Below are 5,329 nucleotides of genomic sequence, written 5' to 3' on the forward strand. Positions count from 1 at the left end.
AACTTGGTCATAAGCGGAGCCCTAGTGGTGTCATGGTTAAAGTTCTTGGCTACCAAATGAAAGTTGGTGTGCGAACCCATTAGACTCTCAGTAGGAGAAAGATGTGGAGTCTACTTCTGTAAAGAGTTACAGAAACCCTGTGGGGCAGCTCTACTCTATCCTATGTGTTTATAACGTGTCAGAACCAACTCAATAGCAATGGGCTACTGATCATAAGATGTTTCATATGGCAGGAAAAAATGCTGATTCAACTCCGAAGTGATGCATAGAAAATTCTTTATGTCAGAGATATTCCAGTGCAAAAATAAACTGTGTTCAAAAATTAATTCTTAAACACGGTACATACACACGCATCAAAATCTTTTTTCTTGTCACATCAAAATACGTCTCCTTCCCTAAGACTCAAACCCTCCTCTGTGTTCCTGACTTTCCTTTGTTCAGTGTTTCCACTATTTCTCCTTCTGATTGTACATTGTCAGGTCTCTCTCAACTTGGAAATCATTTATTTGATGCTTCGTCAGCCTCTAGTTGTGATCCTACTTTTCTTGTTCCCTTCTTATTTCTTCTTCTTGCTTCTTTTATATTCTTATTGAAATCTATAGGTATTTTTGTTGTTGGTTCTGACCCATAGCAATCCTGATTAAGGTTTCCAAGGAGTGGCTGGTGGGTTTGAACCCCCGACCCTGTGGTTAGCAGTCCATTGCTTATCCTACAGTGCTACAACAAATATAAAGATCAATATTTGTTTGTGTCATCTTTGTTTTGAGCATACATTGTTATAGTTGTTTCCATTTGAGTCAAGAAGCTTTCTTCGGAAGCCTCTCTTTCCCTACACCACTCCCTAGAACTTCTACTCAGTTTACATGGTTCAGGAGGACTGGATTCCTCAGTTCTTTCTCCAGAATGGGCACATGATCCAGGTCGGGCAAGAATACTACAACAGCTTGGTGCTGGCCTCACACTGATATAAGGATGGACATCTTACCTGATCCATGCCAACCAGAGCTCTGTCCTACACTTCCTCTCGGAACTCTTATGAAAGATGTATTCTTTCTGTCAAGATTGTTTTTGTATCGCTGGTGATCATCTTGTCCACCATGAAAAAAGAGCCTGTGTACAAGATGGAGGATATGAAGCTCCGGTGGCATTAGTTGCTATACACCGAAAGATACTTAATCTCAAGTCATTTCTTGACTGTTGAGGCACACAAGCTAAGAATTTCCCTTCTTCTTTGTGCTACTTGATTTGTATTTCTGTCACTTGTAATCAAGAGTCTTAATACAGATTTAGAATTTTCAAAGAGCTTTCGTACTCATTATTTCATGATCCTATGGTTCTTGGAGACAGGCTATATATTTGTGTTGCTCATGATTAATTTCTAGGACTTAGCACACTGTGGTAGCTTGTGTGCTGCTATAATGCTAGAAATGATACCATTGGTCTGTCTCCAGGAAAAGACATCATGCTTAGTAAAGTGGAGAGTCAGTGAAAAAGAGGAAAACTCTCAACAGCATGGACTGACTCAGTGGCAGCAACAGTAGTTTCAAACATAACAACAGCTATAAAGTTGGTACAGAACAAGGTAGGGTCTTGTTCTTTTGTATATAGGGTAGCTATGAGTTGGAACACAATCAATGGCACCTAACAACAACAAAAACATGCCACTGGCATTTCAAGTATTAGGAGAATCACCCAAGGTGGATAAGTTTCAGTGGAGCTTCTAGACTGGGACGGATTAGGGAGAAAGGTCTGCCCTCTACTTCCAAAATTTAGCTAATGTAAACTTTTATGGATCACAATAGAACACTGTAAAATTTGTTTACTCTGGATATGGAATCAGGAGAGATCGATTACTGTAGGAAGACATCATGTTTGGTAAAGTAGAGGATCAACAAAGTTGTGGGAGATCCTCAGGAATTTGAATGGAACAACAGTCACAAAGTCTTGAAGATGGCAATTGTGAGGATGATGCAGGGTACAGCAACATTTTGCACTGTTGTATGTAAATTTGCCCTGTGTAGGAGTCAACTTGGTGGGAGCCAACAACAAGCTCTGTTCACCACTTGTCTGTCCATTTGTTGGACAGGGGTGCCTTGTATGCTGCTGTGATGCTGGGAGCTATGCAACTGGCATTTTAAGTATCAACAGGGTCACCCATGGTGGAGATTTTTCAACAGAGCTTCCAGACTAAGACAGACTTGATAGACGAGGCAGACCATTTCTGAATGGTCTGAAAACTGAAAACCTTATCAATAGCAGTTGAACATTTTTTGATATAGTGCTGGAAGATGAGCCCATCAGATTTGAAGGCACTCAAAATACGACTGCAAAGAAAATGTATTTTGGAACAGTTAATTGTGCTCATGAGGAGCCTATACATAGATCAAGAGACAGTCATTAGAACAGAACAAGGGGATACTGAATGATTTAAAATCAGGAAAGGTGTGCACCAGGGTTGTGTCCTTTCACCATACTTATTCAATTTGTATTCTAAGAAAATAATCCAAGAAGCTGAATTACATGAAGAAGAACGTAACATCATGACTGGAGGAAGACATTAACAACCTTCAATATGCAGATGACACAATCTTGCTTGCTGGAAGTGAAGAAGACTTAAAGTACTTACTGATAAGGATCAAAGACTACAGTTTTCAGTATGGATTGAACTCAATGTAAATAAAACAAAAACCTCACTTTTGGATCAACAAATACTATCATGATAAATGGAGGTGATATTGAAGATGTCAAAGACTTAATTTTGCTAGGATCCACATAGAAGCAGCAGTCAAGAAATCAAATGATGGATCACATTAGGCAAATCTACTGCCAAAAAAAAAAAAAAAAAAAAAAACTCTTTCAAGTTGTATGTCACTTTGAGGACTGAGGTGGGTCTGATCCAAGTTGATTGCTTCATATGCACATAAAAGTTGGACAGTGAATAAGGAAGACAGTAGAAGAACTGATGCATTTGAGTTATGGTGTTGGAGAAGAATATTAAAAGTACCATCAGCTATCAGAAAAACAAAAAATCTGTTTAAGAACAAGGGCAGCCAGAATGCTCCTAAGAAGCCAAGATGAATAGACTTCATTTCTCATACTTTGGAAATGTTATCAAGAGAGACCAGTCCCTAGAAAAAGACATCATGCTTGGTAACAAGGAGGATCAGCAAAAAAGAGGAAGGCCCCCAATGAGATGGATTGATACAATGGCAGCAACAATTCGCTCAAATGTCAGAGCAATTGTGAGGATGGTGTCGGACCAGGCAGTGTTTTGTTCTGTCATGCATAGGGTCACTATGAGTTGGAACCAACTCAACAGCACCTAACAACAACAACAAGGTATAAAACAGGTGGTCAAGTTTTATTTTGAATGAAGTGGCAGCATATATGTTATTTCAACCTTATTGTATAAAGCAAGACATTGAGATCAGAGAGGTAGTTAGATGGTAGAGTTGGATTAGATTGGACTAGATTAAGAGAATATGATAAAAGCCTAGACTGGGGAAGGGGAAGGGCAGTATTAACAGAATAGACATGAATGATAATATGTTGTTGGTAAGTGCTGTCCAGTCAGTTCCGACCCATAGCGGCCCTGATAGGGTTTCTGAGGAAAAGCTGGTGAGCTTGAACCGCTAACCAACCTTGCAGTTCAAGTGGCTTTGCAGTCTGGCTCATTAACCCACAGTGCCACACCAGGACTCTGAATTATAGGTGGTGTTATATCAATTTTAGTTTTAGTTCTGCTATAGCTGCATTCTCTCCCATTGAAACTCTATAATTCACTCTCCACTCAATGTTGTTGTTGTTAATAAATGCTGTTGAGTTGGTTCCAACTCATAGCGACCCTGTGTAGGGTTTCCAAGGAACTGCTGGTGAGTTTAAACCGCCGACCTTGCGTTTCAAACCGACCTAGCATTCCAGCACATTAATCCGCAGTGCCACACCAGGACTCCAATGGCTTCACTAGTCCTCAATAGCTAGAAGATACTGTTAAGGTACCAAATCAGCTCCTGTTACTCTTTCACTTTAATCCTTCCTATGGCCTCCCTTTTCATTCATGAATAAAGCCCCCAAGTCCTTAACATGTCCTACAAGGTCCTCATAATCTGGCTGGCCTTGCCTAGCCTTTAGCTTCATTTTCTATTGCTTTCCATGATATCTGTCCTCTCTGCTCCAGCCACAAAAGCTTTCTTTTCATTCTAGGAAAATACAGTTCTTTCCCCACTGCGTCAAGGTCTTTGCCTGGAACATTCTTCATTTCTTGCTCTTTACCTAGTTGATTCCTCCTCAAGATTAAATTCTCAGATCCAACATCATGTCCTCCAGGAGCCTTCCCTGAGTCTCCATTCCCATCAGTCTAGATCAGGCCCTGTTTGTAATAGGTTCTAGGAACTAGAAAAAAAAAAAGTGGGAGAATCAATGGGCTCAGGCATGGCAACAATTGTGAGATTGGCTTAGGACCGGGCAGTGTTTGGTTCTGTTGTGCATAGGATCGCTATGAGTCAGCACAGACTTGATGGCACCTAACAACAACAACATCAATTTGTAATGATTATTGACTACTAGACTATCACAAGATTAAGCTATTGATCAAAGAAACTTTAGAAGAGTCTCAGAAGGGGAAAGTCAGGATATCTATAGGGTTTTGGAGTCTGTACTCGAATGGTTTAAGCAGATCTGATTGGGACTGGACAGAATTTTTTACATAATAGTTTAGGATCAGCAAACAGAGTAAGGTGAGAGTATTGAAGCTTCATAAGTAAACAGTTGCTTGATGAGCAAACTATTTGCTCAAGTAAGCAGTCTATTGTTTTGAGAAGTTGGCTTTTTTGAACAGCTTAAAATTCAGATAAATTTCTTTTCAGGAAGTTCTTAAAGCAAACAATAAAGGTATTTACTGTTATCTAGCCTAAACTCCCTGGGGGAAAATTCCTGGAACAAATAGTGCAGTCATGCTGATGTAGTTGGCCTTCATCCTTAGCCTGAATGAAGCTCTGTGAAGACAGTTCCAGCCTCATGATGCCCTGTGTTCCTGCCTCACTCCACCCACACCAGTAGCACTTGTGGTAGTGGTAACTTTACAAAGAATATAAGAAGTCCCATTTTAGGGAAACTGAGTTTAATTCCCATAGGAAACATATATCTGGAATTAAGGAGAGTTAAAAAAGCAATAGGTGCAAATTTTATAAAATGTGTTTATAATGGTTTTTAATAATACATCAAAGCAGTGCGGAGCCACGTGAATGCTAATGTTGCTACAAATGTGGCTTTTCCAGAAAAAAAAAAATCCTCCTTAAAATTCATTTGAATTGAGAACAAACAAGATGGC

Source organism: Chrysochloris asiatica, unplaced genomic scaffold, assembly GCF_000296735.1.
Source record: "Chrysochloris asiatica unplaced genomic scaffold, ChrAsi1.0 scaffold00149, whole genome shotgun sequence".
NCBI classification, from domain to species: Eukaryota; Metazoa; Chordata; class Mammalia; order Afrosoricida; family Chrysochloridae; genus Chrysochloris; species Chrysochloris asiatica.